A 21,359-nucleotide genomic window follows, 5' to 3' on the forward strand; every position below is an offset into this window, starting at 1 on the left:
TTCTGAATTTTTAGTTGGGACTAACTGTAGAAAGTTTTCTTAGGCAAGTCAAGAAATTTGAATCTACTTCCAGGAGCATTAGATTAAAGATAAATTTTGATAGAGAAATGACAATAATTCAGGAGGTAGGGTGAGATTAGATGTAGGGAAACCACACAAAGTGGCTTTTCCAAAGGTAGGAAAAGAACAGTGAAGTCTTCAAAGACAGTACCAGAAAGGATGAAAAGAAAAACTAAAGTCAATAAATGTTCAAAGTTAGAATTGAATAACTTTTCAGTTAGAACTGATTAAAGTAGGTTAAGAAAGAGACAAAGTGAAGGGAATGCACAAAAGCCTAGCATTTCCCCCAGATTCCAGATTAAAATATGGCATGGATTGTGATCTTTTCATTAAAGTGGAAAAGATTAGAGTAGAAACCTGCTATAGGAAGACAAATAAAATTTGGTTTTAAAATATTAATTTTGAAATCACTTCAAGAAATATAGGTTAACATGGCAATTGAAAATATCAAATATATCCAGGGATAACGTTAGAGTGAGGAAATTTAGAGTAAAAAAGAGAATCAAAGAATTGAACTCTGGGGAATAGAAAAATATAAAGGAAAAGCAAAGGAGGAGATAACTATTAAAGGACCAAGAAAAGCAATTTTCAGATGTGGATACAAATGTTAAGAAAAGATATCCTAGAAAATAATGGTACAAATTCAAGGAGAGAGTGATCAACAATAGCAAAAGATGAGTAAGATAAGGTTCAAAAGAGTAGCTCTACTTGCAATTAAGAGGTGACTATAGGAAAAACAGCTTCTTCAGGCACTAAACATTCCCAGTTTGAGTAATTAATAGGTAGAAATTAAGGAATTTGAAAAAGCAAGCCTAGGCTACATTGTCATAAATTTCGGTAAAGAATTAAATGAGGAAGCAAGGCTTGAAGGAAAGATAGATGAAGGATGAGAGTATCTGAGCTTCCTCGTAAGCACAGGGGGCTTCCCCAGTGGCTCAGCGGTAAAGAATCCACCTGCAATGCAGGAGCCACAAGAGAGGTAGGTTCAATCCCTGCATCAAAAAGGTTACCTGGAGGAAGACATGGCAACCCATTCCAGTATTCTTGCCTGGGGAATCATACGGACAGAAAAGTCTGGCAGGCTGCAGTCCACAGGGTCTCAAAGAGTTGGACATGACTGAAGCAACTTAGCATGCATGCATGTAGGCTTAGGAGAAGTGATCCCTGAAAAGACTATCTAGGCTTCAGTGACCTAGCGGAGGATTGTCCCTAAGGCACAGGTGGGGCAGCTACCTTTGTAGCTTTGGGGCAGCTTCCTTTGTAGGTAAGAGAATGCACCTTAGCATCCCAGTCAGAAGAGAAAGATGAACCTCACAACAGGAGTATTTAGAAGACAGAATACAGTCATAGGACATTTCACCTGATAATCTTGGCTTTCTCTGTGAATTAAGGATCTATTGGGTGTGATGGTATTGAAAGTACATTAGGATTCAGAATAAAGGTTTTCATATAGATATTATGAAAATTCAAATGGGAGTTGGAAAGGGGAAAGAAAAATTATTCCAAAGAGTTCTGAAGGCTCAGTTGAGGTTGAAAAACCCTAAGTTTATGGTCAGAAAGATGTATATTGATCTGTGTAAAGTCCAGGGGTAGCAGGAGAGGAAGTAGATAGCTGCTTTCATTTGAGTGAGAACAGAAAAAATAGACTGGTAAAAGCATTGAAAGTCATAATGACTCCATTCTGAAGACAGACTGTAGTCAAGATAGGAGCCTGGAGTGAAGCCAGAGTACAGCTTATATATACAAGGAGGATTGAAAATGCAAGGCAAATGCTCTCCAATTCCATTCTATTATAGTGCAAAATAGCCTTTGCCACGGCCTTTTCATATGTAAAATGTTATTTTTTAACTGACTTATGTCTGTTCTACTTAAACACTAAGTACAGTTTCTTCTGGTTTGAATATTTTATTATTATAGCTCTTTTAGTGAGCATTCACAATTACAACCTACATAAAACATGATTTCCTCTATTAATAAGGGACTGTTTTATTTACCTTTCCCAAGCTAAGCTAAATGTCAGGCATAGTTCAACAAAATAAATCTATAATTCTCAATAGACACAAATGCTTATTTTATCAATGCCAAATCTAACTCCAAATTAGAATCATATGGGATTGACATTGTGTACATATTTCAGATAAACTAATTTTGTTTTTAATATCAAATTCATAAAGAGAGTAATTAAAGCATTTGTTGCCCTTTTCTCCTGGTTTTATATGCATGGACTTAGAAGATAATAATTAAAAAGACTTTGCTTAACTCAAACACAGACAACATAAAAATATGAAAGTAGATAGACAGATGGGAAATAGATGGATAAACAGATGGCCATATCACTTTAGAAAAATAAAGTGAAAACTTGCTTGTCATTCTAATTAACATTGGACATCATTCTTTAAACTTGCACCTTGGATCAAAGATAACAGTATAAGCACAAACCATAATACTATAATTTATAATCCTTAAACCCTGAACAAGAGCAAGATTTTCACTTCAGATCTTGAACAGTTCCAAAGACTGTTGATATAAGTAACTTATATGTGTATTGCAGGAAACATAACACTTCATAATATGCTGATAAACCAAAGAAATTTAGAAATTATTTCACTTTCCCCATTCAAGACTGACGTTGAGGGAAGAATACTGTTTTTAAAGGGACTGAAGGAATCTGATAGAGCTGAAAAGTAGAGTTCGAAGTTCATATACTGGGGACCAGACAGTATATGAAAGTAAAGGGAGTAAGGTTGGCATTTACTCAAAAAAAAAAAAAAAAAAAAAAAGGCTTACTTTTGTGTTGAATTAGCCTCAGAAAAGAGTCAGAGAAAGAACCACTGCAGACTAGCAGTTAGGGTCAATAGATCCCACATTTGATGGGTTATTTCAAGACAGAAAGCAAAGGTCATTAACATATTTCCTCCTAAAATCTCTCAAGATTGGTTCAGAAACTAGACAGAGCTGAGATGCAGATAAAGAAAGAGGAGGCACTGTAAGAAGAGAAAACCTTGAGGCAAAATAAATGAATCTGGTTATATGTAAAATAAAAAAAAATTAAGATATATTAGCAGATACAAACTACTACATATAAAATAGATAAACAACAAGGTCCAATTTATAGCAAGGGAACTATATTCAATATTCTGCAATAAACCATAACAGAAGAGAATATGAATCACTTTGCTGTACACTGGAAACTAACACATTATAAATCAACTATACTGCAATAAAAATGTAAAATATGACATCAATGCACGTTTGACTTTATACTGGATCTATACATAAGTCTCGAAATTCAACAGAGCATATGAGGCCAATATAGAAAACACTGTCATTAATATAGCAGTGTCCTTACTTCTGTGGTCCACCATCGGGGAATAGAACCCACTAAAAAAGATTGGCAATGACTGTCTATGAAGTCACAATTTGGCCACATGTAGTTTTTCCAAGCTTATTTTTTAAAATCATATGTAATATATACAGGAATATATTACTTGCAGAAACCATATCAAAATTTTCAAGAACAAAGATTGTGTCAAATAATATTTGTTTCCTTATCTGCATTATGTAGTATATAGGGCACAATAAATGATCAAAAGAATGAACTGAGAAATATAGCTTGCTTATGTTTTCATTTTATTTAAATATAATTTTATTTTATATTAAAATATAAAATAATTAACAAAGTTTCCTATGTTTATGAGGTATGAAATAACACGTGTGAAATTTGTTGATAGTCAGTGAGACCATAATGACAGAAAAAGAGACCTTAATTCAAAGAAATTAAATATAAAGCACTGAAAACATGAATAGATAAATGTTAATGGTTTTTCAAAGTAACAGGTATTAAAATTCTGGGATGTGGGTCATAGAGGATCCTGCTGTGATTTATGTCGGAGAGTGTTTTGCCTATGTTCTCCTCTAGCAGTTTTATAGTTTCTGGTCTTACATTTAGATCTTTAATCCATTTTGAGTTTATTTTTGTGTATGGTGTTAGAAAGTGTTCTAGTTTCATTCTTTTACAGGTGGTTGACCAGTTTTCCCAGCACCACTTGTTAAAGAGGTTGTCTTTTTTCCGTTGTATATCCTTGCCTCCTTTGTCGAAGATAAGGTGACCATAGGTTCGTGGATTTATCTCTGGGCTTTCTATTCTGTTCCATTGATCTATATTTCTGTCTTTGTGCCAGTACCATACTGTCTTGATGACTGTGGCTTTGTAGTATAGTCCGAAGTCAGGCAGGTTGATTCCTCCAGTTCCATTCTTCTTTCTCAAGGTTACTTTGGCTATTCGAGGTTTTTTGTATTTCCATACAAACTGTGAAATTATTTGTTCTAGTTCTGTGAAAAATACCGTTGGTAGTTTGATAGGGATTGCATTGAATCTATAGATTGCTTTGGGTAGAATAGCCATTTTGACAATATTGATTCTTCCAATCCATGAACACGGTATATTTCTCCATCTGTTTGTGTCCTCTTTGATTTCTTTCATCAGTGATTTATAGTTTTCTATGTAGAGCTCTTTTGTTTCTTTAGGTAGATATACTCCTAAGTATTTTATTCTTTTTGTTGCAATGGTGAGGGGACCTAATGAAACTTAAAAGCTTTTGCACAACAAAGGATACTATAAGTAAGGTGAAAAGACAGCCCTCAGATTGGGAGAAAATAATAGCAAATGAAGCAACAGACAAAGGATTAATCTCAAAAATATACAAGCAACTCCTCCAGCTCAACTCCAGAAAAATAAATGACCCAATCAAAAAATGGGCCAAAGAACTCAACAGACATTTCTCCAAGGAAGACATACAGATGGCAAAAAAACACATGAAAAGATGCTCAACATCACTCATTATCAGAGAAATGCAAATCAAAACCACAATGAGGTACCATTATACACCAGTCAGGATGGCTGCTATCCAAAAGTCTACAAGCAATAAATGCTGGAGAGGGTGTGGAGAAAAGGGAACCCTCTTACACTGTTGGTGGGAATGCAAATTAGTACAGCCACTATGGAAAACAGTGTGGAGATTCCTTAAAAAGCTGGAAATAGATCTGCCATATGACCCAGCAATACCACTTCTAGGCATACACACTGAGGAAACCAGATCCGAAAGAGACACGTGCACCCCAATGTTCATCGCAGCACTGTTTATAATAGCCAGGTCATGGAAGCAACCTAGATGCCCATCAGCAGACGAATGGATGAGGAAGCTGTGGTACATATACACCATGGAATATTACTCAGCCATCAAAAAGAATTCATTTGAATCAGTTCTAATGAGATGGGTGAAACTGGAACCCATTATACAGAGCGAAGTAAGCCAGAAAGATAAAGACCATTACAGTATACTAACACATATATATGGAATTTAGAAAGATGGTAACGATAACCTTATATGCAAAAAAAGAAAAAGAGACTCAGATGTATAGAACAGACTTGTGGACTCTGTGGGAGAAGGCAAGGGCGGGATGTTTCAAGAGAACAGCATCGAAACATTTATATCTAGGGTGAAACAGATCACCAGCCCAGGTTGGATGCATGAGACAAGTGCTCAGGCCTGGTGCACTGGGAAGACCCAGAGGGATGGGGTGGAGAGGGAGGTGGGAGGGGGGACCAGGATGAGGAATACATGTAAATCCATGGCTAATTCATTTCAATGTATGACAAAAACCACTGCAATGTTGTAAAGTAATTAGCCTCCAACAAATAAAAATAAATGGAAGAAAAATAAAATAAAATAAAATAAAATAAAAACAAAGTAACAGGTATTAAAATATAATTAGTTATGTATAAAGCCAATATAACTGCCAGAGTGATTAGAGATAGGTTCTGCAATCAGAAAGACCTGGATCTGAATCCCATGTGCCTACCTTACTGATTCTGATTGTCGGATCTGGGATTTTATTTTACTCTGCTTATAAGTTCAGTTCAGTCAGTTCAGTCACTCAGTCATGTCCAACTCTTTGCGACCCCATGAATCACAGCACGCCGGGCCTCCCTGTCCATCATCAACTCCCGGAATTTACTCAAACTCATGTCCATTGACTCAGTGATGCCATCCAGCCATCTCATCCTCTTGTCATCCCCTTCTCCTCCTGCCCCCAATCTCTCCCAGCATCAGGGTCTTTTCCAATGAGTCAGCTCTTAGCATCAGGTGGCCAGAATATTGGAGCTTCAGCTTCAGCATCAGTCCTTCCAATGAACACCCAGGACTGATCTCCTTTAGGATGGACTGGTTGGATCTCCTTGCAGTCCAAGGGACTCTCAAGAGTCTTCTCCAACACCACAGTTCAAAAGCACCAATTCTTTGGCACTCATCTTTCTTCACAGTCCAACTCTCACATCCATACATGACCACTGGAAAAACCATAGCCTTGACGAGATGAACCTTTGTTGATAAAGTAATGTCTCTGCTTTTTAATATGCTCTCTAGGTTGGTCATAACTTTCTTTCCAAGGAGTAAGCATCTTTTAATTTCATGGCTGCAATCACCATCTGCAGTGATTTTGGAGCCCAAAAAAATAAAGTCTGACACTGTTTCCACTGTTTCCCCATCTATTTGACATGAAGTGATGGGACTGGATGCCATGTTCTTAGTTTTCTGAATGTTGAGCTTTAAGCCAACTTTTTCACTCTCCTCTTTCACTTTCATAAAGTTAGTTGTAACTATTTGATAGATACTAGCAGAAGACATGAGATTTCTGGGTCAGAGACAATGGTCTTTATTACTCACAGCACAAAAAGGAATATAAGTGTCAGTATGCTTGCATAGGCCCTTTTTGCCCCAGTTTCCACAGGGCAACATGATAAACCCACATGGATGCTACATGAGCAACAGGTTTGCACCACAGCTGAAGAGCACTGAGTTCAGGGAATCCATGGTTTTCCAGCAAATCAGTAAACATGTTTGTTCTCTGTCCAAGGCAGGGCAGAGCCATAATCTCATTTCTCAACCTTGAGAAACAAACCTAAAAAATAGTATAGCAGTCAGGGACTTGCAATCTGGCACATCCAGCAAGATTTATAAGAATGCAACAGGCCCAAAGAGCACTGTCTCTCCATACACAAATGTTATTCAGGTCACTTCCATTCATTTGCTTTCTTTCCTTTTTAATCTGTTTTTGTGACACTTTCATCAGCATTTTTGCCTATCTCTCCCACAAGAATAAAAACCCTAAGAAAGCAGATTAAAAAAAAAAATTATTGCAGTACATCTGATTTACAGCGTGTGTTAGTTGCTGTGGTACATCAGAGTAAATCAGTTATAATATAAATATTACCAAGCTTTTTAAGACTCTTTTCCCATATACGTCATTACAAAGTATTGAGTTGAGTTCCCTGTGCTATACAAGTAGGTCCTTATTAGTTGTTTATTTTATCACTATATATAGTTGTGTATATATGTCAATCTGAATCTCCCAATTTATCCCCTTCTTAGCCCCTGGTAACCATAAGTTCGTTTTCTACATCTGTAACTCTATTTCTGTTTTGTCGATAAGTTCATGTGTACCCTTTTTTAGATTCCATATATAAGTGATATAATATATATTTTATTTTATTCATCATTACATCTCTAGTAGTATGTCTTATTATATTTTCTTTTAAATATATTTGTGATTTAAATTATTCTCAATTTACTAAAAGCTGGCAGTTTTTCGAGATACCAGGGGATAGCAATTAAAATATGGTGAAGGTCCCTACTCTAACTCTCAAATTCTCAAATTCTTTATCAATAAAAAACAGACTGTAACAGTGCCTGCTTCATGTAGTTTTGAGAGAATTTAATAAATAAAACAAGTAAAATATTTAGGAAAATTCCTGTCATATAGTAGACATTTATGAATTTTAGCAATTTTTATTAAAATATACTGCTCTGACTATGAATACTTCTTGCATTATACACTTTATAGTTTGAAAAACTACTAAAATATTTAAGTTTTTTTATTTTTAAAGTGAAATTCTCAAACACATAGACTTGTATAGAAGATGATATAAAGCAACATTGTGTGCTTAGTCATTCAGTCATGTATGACTCTGCGACCCATGGACTGTAGTCTGCCAGGCTCCTCTGTCCATGGGGATTCTCCAGGCAAGAATACTGGAGAGGGTTGCCATTTCCTCCTCCAGGGGATCTTCCCAACAACTGATGAAATTATCTTACTACATTTTATCAGACTATATTAAATAAAGAAAAAGGTACAACTAATGAAGCATCCCATCTCTTTCTCTCTTCTCCCTCTCCAGAGTTAAGGATATCATATTCATTCATATCCTTGAACAATCTGGATTTTTTTTTTTTTTACATAATATCATCATGCTGTATATAGTGTTTTACAACTTACAAAAACTTAAATTCAAAAGCCTTTCCTTTAAGATACCAGTCAGATCTTTCAGTCTGTTTGCTCAGTCCCTCATCGTGTCTGATTCTTTTGGACTCCATGGACTGTAGCCTCCCAGACTCCTCTGTGCATAGAATTATCCGGGCAAGAATTGGAGTGGGTTGCCATTTCCTACTCCAGAGGGTCGTCCTGACTCAGAGATCCAACTCATGTCTCCTGTGTCTCCTGCATTGACAGGTGGATTCTTTACCACTAAACCACCTGGGAAGCCCTAGATCTTTTTGATCCTCCCAAATTACCTCAGTGGCATATTTATAATGAATGAAAGTGTGAAATTGTATTAAGCAATTTGTTTTAAGCAAATTACTTCACCAAATCCTGTACTCTGTGCTTTTAATGTACTTTACTTGTACATATAAAGATTTTGACCAATATATTCATCTTGCATTCAGCAATGATCATGAATACTATGACTTTAAGACCTTGACCTTTAGATAAAATTTTATTTGGAACATTTTTCTTCTTATTGCTAGTTCACACTTCAGGGACTTATTAAAATGTTCTTGCTAATTTTACTTGCAAACTATATTGCTATTACTGGTATTTACTGCACTTAACCTTCACCTTTCCAAAAGTAACATTAAGTGTTATTTGCATAAGTTAAAATCATATTTGAATGTGTCCCTGGCTATATTTTTTAAAATCACTTTTCTTTAAATTACATTAGAATAACATTATTGAGGAAAAGTCATTTTGAAAGGCTATTGAAGTGTGTTTTTTTTCCCACAAAATTAAATGTTCTTCATTTTTATTTTAGAGCTTAATCTGGCACCTAAGTAAATTCCTCTCACTTATTGGAGTGCTTTACTTCTTATCAACTACTGTGGCTAGCTGTCTACTTTGACAAAAGAATGTTGAGTCTCAAAAAACTAATTCTTAAACAGAATGGAAAATATTTAATAAAAATATTTCTTTTACTGTTTCAAAATTTGGTCTCCTGACAGTTCATGAAAAATAAAATACAATCCTCTTCCTTTTCTTAAAGAATTCAAGAAAAAAACTTTACCGTACACTTATTTTGAACTACAGTTTTCACTCTATGCTTATACCTTTTCATAGTAATTTAGTACAAAGTACTACAAAGCAGAACATTTCTCATGGGCTTAAATAAAAAGTTGATCAACATCATTCTCTGTATAGTTTTGACTCTTTATTATAGTTCCAAAAGAAACACTAAACATATTATCACCCATTTTAATATTAAAAAATAGCTCTCATTTAAATATTTTTTCTTGATAAGTTTTTAAAAATTGTATTGGATATAGTTTATTTATAATGTTGTGTTAGTTCCAGGTGTACAGAAAGTGAATCTGTTATGAATGCTTAGTCGCTCAGTCATGTCTGACTCTTTGCATCTCAATGGACTGTAGCCCACCAGGCTCCTCTATCCTTGAGGACTCTCCAAGCAAGAATACTGGACTGGGTTGCCAAATACATATATCCAGTCCTTTTAAGATTCTTTTCCCATATAGGTAAACATTTTCTTGAAGAAAACTACCACTAGAGTCTTCACAGCTGAGAACTAGACAATGTTTGGGCTGCCTGTTCCTCAACTTTGGGTAACTACAATATACAACATAGAAAGTGGACACTCCCTGGAGCTGGCCTTTCTTTATCTACAATGAGTTTGTCAAACTTAAGGTTAAAGACACACATCCCTCAATTCAGATATCAACCAGAGGTTCAAGAGTCTCCTGAGTCACCCTCATATCTGATCAGTTGGCTAAAATTTGGGGGTTCCCATGACCAAACTCAGGTTCAATAATTTATTAGAATGACTCATAGAACTGATAAAAGCAACTTTGTATGCCTTGCGGGGCCTTAGCTTCTCAACCAGAGATCGAACTGAGGTCCCCTGTGGAACTGTTGAGTTCAAACCATTGGACACTAGGGAATTGCCACCCCTACCTGTCTTATATACAGTCTCTCCCATTATCAACATCTTCCACCATAGTGGTATACTTGTTACAACTGATGAACCTACAATGACATATCATAATCACCCCAAGTCCACAGTTTACATTACTCTTGACTCTCTACATTCTATCTGTTCAGTTCAGTAGCTCAGTCGTGTCCGACTCTTTATGACCCTGTGAACCACAGCACACCTGGCATCTGTGTCCATCACCAACTATCAGAGTTTACCCAAACTCATGTCCACTGAGTCGGTGATGCCATCCAGCCATCTCATCCTCTGCCGTCCCCTTCTCCTCCAGCCCTCAATCTTTCCCAGCATCAGGGTCTTTTCAAATGAGTCAGCTCTTTGCATGAGGTGGCCAAAGTAGTGGAGTTTCAGCTTCAACATCAGCCCTTCCAATGAACACCCAGGACTGATCTCCTTTAGGACGGACTGGATGGATCCTCCTTGCACTTCAAGGGACTCTCAAGAGTCTTCTCTAACACACAATTCCAAAGCATCAATTCTTCAGTGCTCGGCTTTCTTTATAGTCCAACTCTCACATCCATACATGACGACTGGAAAAATCATAGCCTTGACTAGATGGACCTTTGTTGACAAAGTAATGTCTCTGCTTTTTAATATGCTCTCTAGGTTGGTCATAACTTTCCTCCCAAGGAGTAAGTGTCTTTTAATTTCATGGCTGCAATCACCATCTACAATGATTTTGGAGCCCCAAAAAATAAAGTCTGACACTGTTTCCACTGTTTCCCTATCTATTTGCCATGAAGTGATGGGACCAGATACCATGATCTTAGTTTTCTGAATGTTGAGCTTTAAGCCAACTTTTTCACTCTTCTCTTTCACCTTCATCAAGAGGCTCTTTAGTTTTCACTTTCTGTCATAAGGGTGGTGTCATCTGCATATCTGAGGTTATTGATATTTCTCCTGGCAATCTTGATTCCAACTTGTGCTTCTTCCAGCCCAGCATTTCTCATGACATACTCTGCATATAAGTTAAATAAGCAGGGTGACAATATACAGCCTTATGTACTCCTTTTGCTATTTGGAACCAGTCTGTTGTTCCATGTCCAGTTCTGACTGTTGCTTCCTGACCTGCACACAGGTTTCTCAAGAGACAGGTCAGGTGGTCTGGTATTCCCACCTCTTTCAGAATTTTCCACAGTTTATTGTGATCCACACAGTCAAAGGCTTTGGCATAGTCAATAAAGCAGAAATAGATGTTTTTCTTTAACTTTCTTGCTTTTTCGATGATTCAGTGAATGTTGGCAATTTGATCTCTGGTTCCTCTGCCTTTGCTAAAACCCATACATTCTATGGATTTAAACAAATTTATGACATGTATCTTCATCATAGTATTATACAGAATAGTTTCACTGCCCTAAAAGTCCTCTGTCTTCTGTCTATTCATTCCTCTCTCCCCCAGTACCAGGTAATTAGTGGCAGGTAATTAATGGCAACCACTGAGTTTTTTTCCTGTCCCTGTAGTTTTGTCTTTTCCACATGATTTTGTCATGTAGCTGAAAATATACAGTATGTAGCCTTCTCAGATTGGCTTCTTTCACTTAGAAATATGCATATAAGGTTTTTTCTGCATTTTCATGGCTTCATAGCTCATTTGTTTCTGGAGTGGAATAATATTCCATTGTCTGAATGTACCACAATTTATCTATTCACCTACTGAAGGACATCTTGGTTGTTTCCAAGTTTGGGAAATTACAGATAAAGCTGCTGTAAATATCCATGTGCAGATTTTTGTACGGATATAAGCTTTCAACTTCTTTGGGCAAATGCCAAGAAGGACAATTGCTGCTTCATAGGGTTAAGCATATACTAAGTATCCTAAGAACCCTACCAAAGTCCCTTCCAAAGCGTCTGTGCCATTTTGCATTCCCACCAACAATGAATGAGAACGAAGTCCAGTTATCGATTCTTTCTTTCATGGACCATGCCTTTGGTGTTGTATAAAAAGATATCACCAAATCCAAAGTTACCTATATTTTTTTCCTATAACATTGCCTAGAATTTTTATAGTTTTGCATTTTGCATCTAGGTTTGTGATCTATTTTGAGTTGATTTTGTAAAGTCTGTGTCTAGATTCAGTTTTTTTGCGTGTAGATAGTCTTCTTAACCTTTAATATACATTTTACTGAGAACAGTGGCTATTAATAATAATAGCTAACATTTGTTGATGCTTGCTAATGCTATAGATACAGGCAGGGTTCTAAGAGCTTTCATGTATTAAACTCATTTAATAGTCATGATAATCTCTATGAGATAGGTAATATTATTTACATTTTTACAGAAGAGAAAACTGATTTTCAGGAAACTAAATAGCTTGCTCAAGGATACAGAAGCAGGCAATAGAAAGAACCAGGTTCTAAAGCCAGGCAGCCTGGTTCCAGAGCACACTTCCTACTAATATATACATATTTGTAATATGTTATACAAATACTTAAGTTATTATAATATTAGATAGTAAACACCTTGTTTTAAGATTAGATCTAAGTTATAATTGGAAATGGTAAAGACAAGTAATTACTCTTGCCCAGAGAAAAAGACAACATTCTTAAGATAGAGAATGTTTCATAACTATGTGTATTACATTTAGTTCAGTTCAGTTGCTCAGTCGTGTCCAACTCTTTGTGACCTCATGGACTGCAGCATGCCAGGCCTCCCTCTCCATCACCAATTCCCAGAGTTTACTCAAACTCATGGCCATCGAGTCCGTGATGCCATCCAACCAGCCCATCCTCTGTTGTCCCCTTCTCCTGCTGCCTTCAATCTTTCCCAGCATCAGGGTCATTTCCAATAAGTCAGTTCTTTGCATTAGGTGGCCAAAGTATTTGAGTTTCAGCTTTGGCATCAGTCCTACATTAATGAAATATTTGGATTCTTACTTTTTGAATCAACATGTATTATATATGCCTTAAATCTGAAGAAGTATATTTCCCTAGATATCAAATGACAAGCGATAAGCGGATGTACATCTGATGGAAACATCTGCACTCATACTTTGTGGACTTATATTTTAAATTGCATGTCAGAATGAATTAATGAACTTATCAAAATTAATTGGAAGGCGTTTGCTTGTATAAAGCAATTTATTAAAATTACAGACTTGGAAAATCTATGATAAATCTTTAGTTACAACCACCAGACATTGGTGACATTTAGGAATGTAATATGCATAGCCTACAGTTGCTTCTTAGTGTTTAATAGAGACTTCAGTCTGTCCACACAGACAACAGAGACTTCAATCTCTTCACACTATGGCACAAACTCAGTTTGGATGCTTTAGTTCAGTCACTTTACATTGCTTTGTCTAACTCAGATATCTACATAACCAGAAAGAATCTACTAATACAAATTTGGTCTTCCAGATAAAATAGTGTAACAACATCCACATGGATTACACCAGTCACACCAGAGGGTATAAACTTGTGCTCACATCATTTGTGCACAGAGACCATTGTAACAGACAGCATTGACAACCTTCATCTATATCCTCTAGGGCAGAGGTTTTCATTGTGCTAACAAAATGCTCAATCTATCATTAAGTTCTGAAACATTTTCTTTTAAGATATTTCTTTTATTAACACAAATAATTTCTTTCAGTTTTCTGTCATTTGAGTCACTGCCACCTGATCTTCATGATCTGCCCTAAAAGTAGCCCCTAACTTTATCATTTAACTTCTTCTTCAGCCAAAAGCTGTTTCCTAGTGTGTCCTACAATCACACAACACTTGAAAGGTATAAGACAACTTTTAAACCTCATATTTCCCCATCATAAAGGTTGCTGTTGGATTGCACTAATTCAAAGAGTGTTTCTAGTATCGCTGGTTCCAGACTGGAGAGTTTTCTGGGCTGTTTTTGGCAGAAATGGTGACACCAGATGCTAAAAGGCTAGTATTCAGAAGCTGGACATTTGATGCTATAAGGAAAGTGTGCTGTGTATCAGACTCAGTGTGAATATCCCGCCATGTGCCAAAACATCCAAATAGGGGAAAAAATAAATAAGACTCAATAATCATCTTGTAAGCAGCCATACACTTTAAATAAAATTAAATGTAGATTCACAGATAGAAAAAACTGTTAAGACTTTTTTCAAGTAGTATACATATAAAGCAGAAATTTACAAAGCTAAATTTTAGGTTGAACTACAAGAAATTGCTTTCTTAGTAAGTAAAAAATGACCAAATATTGGCAATTTTTTATGATTCTGCTTAATACTCAGGTTGTAAAATATAATAGCGCTAATTTTTATTGAGAATCATAAGAAACATTGTTATACAAACAGATGACAAAAATAGCAAGACAGCATTTAATGTCTCATCATCTATCTCATTTGTCTGAATAAAATGTCATGCATTACTTTAATTTTCATCCATTGCTTACATCTCACGCTCTCCAGAAGACTGTCACACAGCAGATTAAAAAGTGGCAATATAAATCACAACTTTTCTCTCTAATACCATGGTTTTCAAACACTATGCTGACAAATGATGAGAGTATTATGAACTCTTCAGTTCAATACTCCAATATTCCACCAGTAATTAGCAAAAATGGTAGGAAATAAAATACATTCTGAAATAAATGCCAAGGTTAAAAATACTGCTTTTAAGTCTATAAACTTATTACATGCTATTACAAAGCGCCATCAGTTTTCTGTTCCTGGTACTTTTACTTTACTTTAAATCTATTGGAATTACTACACTAAATCTATGTCTTTGAGAACTCAGCATAGGAAAAAGAAGTCAGATTAAACACTATATGGTCAGCAACCTCATACAGTATAATTATTTTTTTCCTATCATTTTAAGCTCTCTACTCAAATCCACATGTATTTAAGGAACACATTATTTTCAAAGCACTGCATGCATGCTATGAATAAACAAAAATTAGATTTCTTCCCTCAAAGAGTTTACATTCTAGTTTTACAGACAGAATATGAACACATATGTGGTGTTTCAAAATAAATTCACTTTCAATGATGTGTTAAGATAGCAAAAGAAAAGAGGTGTCACAAGGCAGTATATAATTGTCAGATGTATGTGGTATGCTCAGTCACTAAGTTGTGTCCAACTCTTTACGACCCCATGGACTCTAGCCCGCCAGGCTCCTCCACCCATGGGATTTTCTAAGCAAGAATATTGGAGTGGGTTGCCATTTCCTTCTCCAGAGATCTTCCTGACCCAGGGATCTAACCTGTGTCTCCTGAACCTCCTGCATTGTAAGTGGATTCTTCACTAGAGCCATAAAAACTAATTAACATTAGAATTCAAAAGAGGGAATGATCTTTTCAGATGCTGTCCAGAAAAGATTTGTGGCTAAAGTGGGATTTGTTCTCCCATTAGGGGATCACTGGTGTTTAGGAGACGGAAAGTGGAGAACATTTCATTATGGATTCCATGGGCTTGGACTGGGTAGATACCAGGAGTGAAAGTACACAGAAATAGTCATTCCAAACTGTTTTCTAATTACACATCAACATTACTTTTAAATTCACTAATGCACCTTGTCACATTTTATCCACTCTGAATCTTTATTACCCACTTTTGTCATCAACTTGTTTATTAAAAATTCTTTGACATCTTCTCAGAATTCCAATTGATAGCATTTAATTTAGGTTCCCCAGAAAAAACACACTCTAGTAGATTGATAGCAGCTGCCTGGCATGGCTGCAAAATTAAGTACCACATATTTGGAGACAAGAAAATTCTGTCATTCACTCCAATATTTCAAAATTTAGAAATCTCTCTAAATTTGGAATAGCTTACATTTACAGTTCTATCAAAAATTATTATAAGTTTTATCCACTCTGATTTCATAAAGAAATACAAGCAAAAAGTTGAATGAAAAGAAACTAAGATATTGTCTTCCGATTTTTTGTATTTTCATTTGCTGCCCCCAACAACTAGTGACCCTAAATTCAGGGACCAATTCTGACAAAAGACAGGATGGCTATGAACTAACTTCGTCCTTAGATTTTTGAATGATGCTCAATGCTTCATTGATTTCCATTCAGAATGATTCCTGGTCAATTTACCAGAAATTAATATATTGGAAATTCAATCTTCCAAAGGAACAATATGCCAAATGATTAATTTCTCTTCTTTGCCAAAATTAGCAATATACTGGAAAGTTCCTTTTTTTCACTCTGTAAAGGTTTCTGGCATTCATCCTGAATGCATAGCGTTTACCTAGATTTTTAACTTATGAGAAGATGGTTCAGTTCAGTTTAGTCGCTCCGTCGTGTCTGACTCTTTGCAATCGAATGAAGCCCAGCACGCAAGCCTCCCTGTCCATCACAAACTCCCAGAGTTTACCCAAACTCATGTCCGTTGAGTCGGTGATGCCTTCCACCCATCACATCATCTGTTGTCCCCTTCTCCTCCTGCCCTCAATCCCTCCCAGCATCAGGGTCTTTTCCAATGAGTCACCTCTTCGCATCAGGTGGGCGAAGTGGAGTTTCAGCTTCAACATCAGTCCTTTCAGGAAACACCCAGGACTGATCTCCTTTAGGATGGACTGGTTGGATCTCCTGGCAGTCCAAGGGACTCTCAAGAGTCTTCTCCAACACCACAGTTCAAAAGCATCAATTCTTCCATGCTCAGCTTTCTTTATAGTTCAACTCTCACATCCATACACGACTACTGGAAAAACCACAGACTTGACTAGATGGACCCTTGTTGGCAAAGTAATGTCTCTGCTTTTTAATATGCTGTCTAGGTTGGTCATAACTTTCCTTCCAAGGAGCAAGTGTCTTTTAATTTCATGGCTGCAATCACCATCTACAGTGATTTTGGAGCCCAGAAAACTAAAATCAGCCACTGTTTCCACTGGTTCCCCATCTATTTGCCATGAAATGATGGGACCAGATGCCATGATCTTAGTTTTCTGAATGTTGAGCTTTAAGCCAACTTTTTTACTCTCCTCTTTCACTTTCATCAGGAGGCTCTTTAGTTCTTCTTCACTTTCTGTCATAAGGATGGTGTCATCTGCATATCTGAGGTTATTGATACTTCTCCTGGCAATCTTGAATCCAGCTTGTGCTTCTTCCAACCCAGAGTTTCTCATGATGTACTCTGCATAGAAGTTAAGTAAGCAGGGTGACAATACACAGCCTTGAGGTACTCCTTTTCCTATTTGGAACCAGTCTGTTGTTCCATGTCCAATTCTAAGTGTGGCTTCCTGACTTGCAGACAGGTTTCTCAAAAGGCAGGTCAGGTGGTATGGGATTCTCATCTCTTGAAGAATTTTCCACAGTTTATTGTGATCCACACAGTCAAAGGCTTTGGCATAGTCAATAACACAGAAATAGATGTTTTTCTGGAATTCTCTTGCTTTTTTGATGATCCAATGGATGTTGGCAGTTTGATCTCTGGTTCCTCTGCCTTTTCTAAAACCAGCTTGAACATCTGAAGTTCACAGCTCATGTATTGCTGAAGCCTGGCTTGCAGAATTTTGAGCATTACTTTACTAGCGTGTGAGATGAGTGCAATTGTGTGGTAGTTTGAGCATTCCTTGGCATTGCCTTTCTTTGGGATTGAAATGAAAACTGACATTTTTCAGTCCTGTGGCCACTGCTCAGTTTTCCAAATTTGCTGACATATTGAGCATAGCATGACTTTCACAGCATCATCTTTGAGGATTTGAAATAGCTCAACTGGAATTTCATCACCTCCACTAGCTTTGTTCATAGAGATGCTTCCTAAGGCCCACTTGACTTCACATTCTAGAATGTCTGGCTCTAGGTGAGTGATCACATCATTGTTAGGTCCATACAATTTCTATCCTTTATTGAGCCCATCTTTGCATGAAATGTTCCCTTGGTATATCTTATTTTCTTGAAGAGATCTCTAGTCTTTCCCATTCTGTTGTTTTCCTCTGTTTCTTTGCATTGATTGCTGAGGAAGGCTTTCTTATCTCTCCTTGCTATTCGTTGGAACTCTGCATTCAAATGGGTATATCTTTCTTTTTCTCCTTTGCTTTTTGTTCTCTGCTTTTCACAGCTATTTGTAAGGCCTCCTCAGACAGCCATTTTGCTTTTTAGCATTTCTTTTTTCTTGGGGATGGTCTTGATCCGTGTCTCCTGTACAATGTCACACACTCTGTCCACAGTTCATCAGTCACTCTATCAGATCTAGTCCTTTAAATCTATTTCTCAGTTTTACTTTATAATCATAAGGGATTTGATTTAGGTGATACTTGAATGGTCAAGTGGTTTTCCCCACTTTCTTCAATTTCAGTCTGAATTTGGCAATAAGGAGTTCATGATCTGAGCTACAATCAGCTCCCAGTCTTGTTTTTGCTGACTGTATAGAGCTTCTCCATCTTTAGCTGCAAAGAATGTAATCAATCTGATTTCAGTGTTGACCATCTGGTGATGTCCATGTGTAGAGTCTTCTCTTCTGTTGTTGGAAGAGGGTGTTTGCTATGACCAGTGGGTTCTCTTGGCAAAACTCTATTAGCCTTTGCCCTGCTTCATTCCATACTCCAAGGCCAAATTTGCCTGTTACTCCAGGTGTTTCTTGACTCCCTGCTTTTGCCTTCCAGTCACTTATAATGAAAAGGACATCTTTTTTGGGTGTTAGTACTAAAAGGTCTTGTAGGTCTTCAAAGAAACATTCAACTTCAGCTTCTTCAGCATTACTAGTCAGGGCATAGACTTGGATTAACATGATATTGAATGGTTTGCCTTGGAAATGAACAGAGATCATTCTGTCATTTTTGAAATTGCATCCAATACTGCATTTTGGACTCTTTTGTTGACTATGATAGCTACTCCATTTCTTTTAAGGGATTCCTGCCCACAGTAGTATATATAATGGTCATCTGAGTTAAATTCACCCATTCCAGTCCATCTTAGTTCACTGATTTCTAGAATATTGACATTCACTCTTGCCATCTCCTGTTTGGCCACTTCCAATTTGCCTTGATTCACGGACCTAACATTCCAGGTTCCTGTGCAATATTGCTCTTTACAGCATCGGTCTTTAGTACCATCACCAGTCACATCCACAACTGAGTATTGTTTTTGCTTTGGCTGCATCCCTTCAATCTTTCTGGAGTTGTTTCTCCACTGATCTCCAGTAGCATATTGGGCACCTACCAGCCTGGGGAGTTCATCTTTCAGTGTCCTATCATTTTGCCTTTTCACACTCTTCATGGGGTTCTCAAGGCAGGAATATTGAAGTGGTTTGCCATTCCCTTCTCCAGTGGACCGCATTCTGTCATTTTTAACTTAGGAAAAGACGATAACATCTAAGAATTATTTAATTGACCTTTGCCCTGATTTTCTGCTTGCTGCTGTTGCTCCTGCAGCTTAAAAAGCTGGATAGAAAGAGGAAGCACTTTGTTGAGAGAAGGAAGAAAACACAAGGAGCACAAAGAGTGCCTGGGATACTGTGCTATCTCAGAAAAACAGGCAGGGGCCAGGAGATAGGAGGGCGAGACAGGACACAGGGACCAAGACAAACACTGGGAGGGAGAGCAGAAAGAAGAGGTGTCAGCTCACATTGTTGTGCGGCAGAAACCAGCACAGCACTGTAAAGCAGTTATGCTCCAATAACAAAAAAGGAAAGGAAAGAGACACCAACAGGGGAAATGGGAGGATCTTCAGCAACAAGGAGAGGAGAGCAATAGAGAAAAGAAAGGGGTATAAAGAAACTTAGAAGCAAAGAGAGCGAAGATTGAGAGAGGAAGAGAAGTTAAGAGGCAGAGAGAAGAGATGACAAGGTTCTGTAGCAAGGAGAGAGTAGCTTGAAAGGCAGAGAGAACACAGACTAAGAGAAAGGTGAAAATTTGGTGAAAATTTTGTGTCCAAGTTGCCCAAAATAACCTGAGTTGTAATAAACCATCATATAAATGTCTGTAAACATTATGAATATTTAGAAGAAAGGTTTTCATAAGTTAACTTTGGTAAATTACTCATGTTTGTTATCAGCAAAATATAAAAATTGATCAATGGGCCAAAAGAATTGCTTTCATGAAAACATTCCTGGGAATTTACTTCAGAAATGAATATATTTCATTACAAACTTGAAATATCATTGTTTGATATCACTTTAAATACCAATGTGAGCTTCTATTCATTATCATTTCCGCTGTCATAAAGGGTGTGTTCTCTGTGCATAGTATTATCCCACTATGGCCTAACTATTAAGGGAAGCACACTGATTGAAACCGCCCACCCTGGCCAGGCACCATAGTAACCATTTGCATGAGTTGTTTTATGACAGGAGATCCTGATAAGGCATACGGAACTAATAAGCCACCACCAGCCGGAAGAGTTTGGGAAAGGTCGAGAGGAGACACTGCCTGTCCGTCCACTTCCCAGAATCCCTCTCGCTAGCATCCATCTTGGCTGAGCGATGCGTGCGCCACCAGGAAAGACTCTGAGTTAGAATGATTGGCCAAAGACCACCCGGAAACTAATCCCATCACCATAAAACCCAAGACTGTGAGCCACGCGGCAGAGCAGTTCTCCTGTGTTCCCTTACCTACTGCTCTCCACCCGGGTGCCCTTTCCCAATAAAATCTCTTGCTTTGTCAGCATGTGTCTCCTCGGACAATTCATTTCCGAGTGTTAGACAAGAGCCCAGTATCGGGCCCTGGAAGGGGTCCCCCTTCCTGCAACATAACTGTTTCTCAAGACATGGCCATAAGGAATACGTTGTTGTTAGTTGCTAAGTCATGTCTGACTCTGTGAGCTCATGGACGGTCGCCCATCAGCCTCCTCTGTCCATGGGATTTCCCCCAGGCAAGAATACCAGAAGTGGGTTGGCATTTCCTTCTCCAGGGGATCTTCCTGACCCAGGGATCAAATCCTGCATTGCCAGGTGGATTCTTTACCACTGAGCCACGGAAGCACATAAGGAATAATACTGGATATTAAAAAGACTGTAATAGACTCTAGTTGGTGAAAGGTCACGCTGACTGCCCCCGCCAAAAGGTCCCAGATAAGTACCAGGGACAGACATCCACC

The 21,359-nt window shown here is 37.4% G+C and overlaps 1 pseudogene; it reads right to left on the reverse strand.

The window, feature by feature from the left end:
• Positions 1-18,585: 18,585 nt before the first annotated feature.
• LOC139032121 (craniofacial development protein 2-like) lies at positions 18,586-19,424 on the reverse strand (annotated as a pseudogene).
• Between the last annotated feature and the right edge of the window lie 1,935 nt (positions 19,425-21,359).

The sequence above is a fragment of the Odocoileus virginianus genome, chromosome 30 (genome assembly GCF_023699985.2).
Source record: "Odocoileus virginianus isolate 20LAN1187 ecotype Illinois chromosome 30, Ovbor_1.2, whole genome shotgun sequence".
Lineage (NCBI taxonomy): Eukaryota > Metazoa > Chordata > Mammalia > Artiodactyla > Cervidae > Odocoileus > Odocoileus virginianus.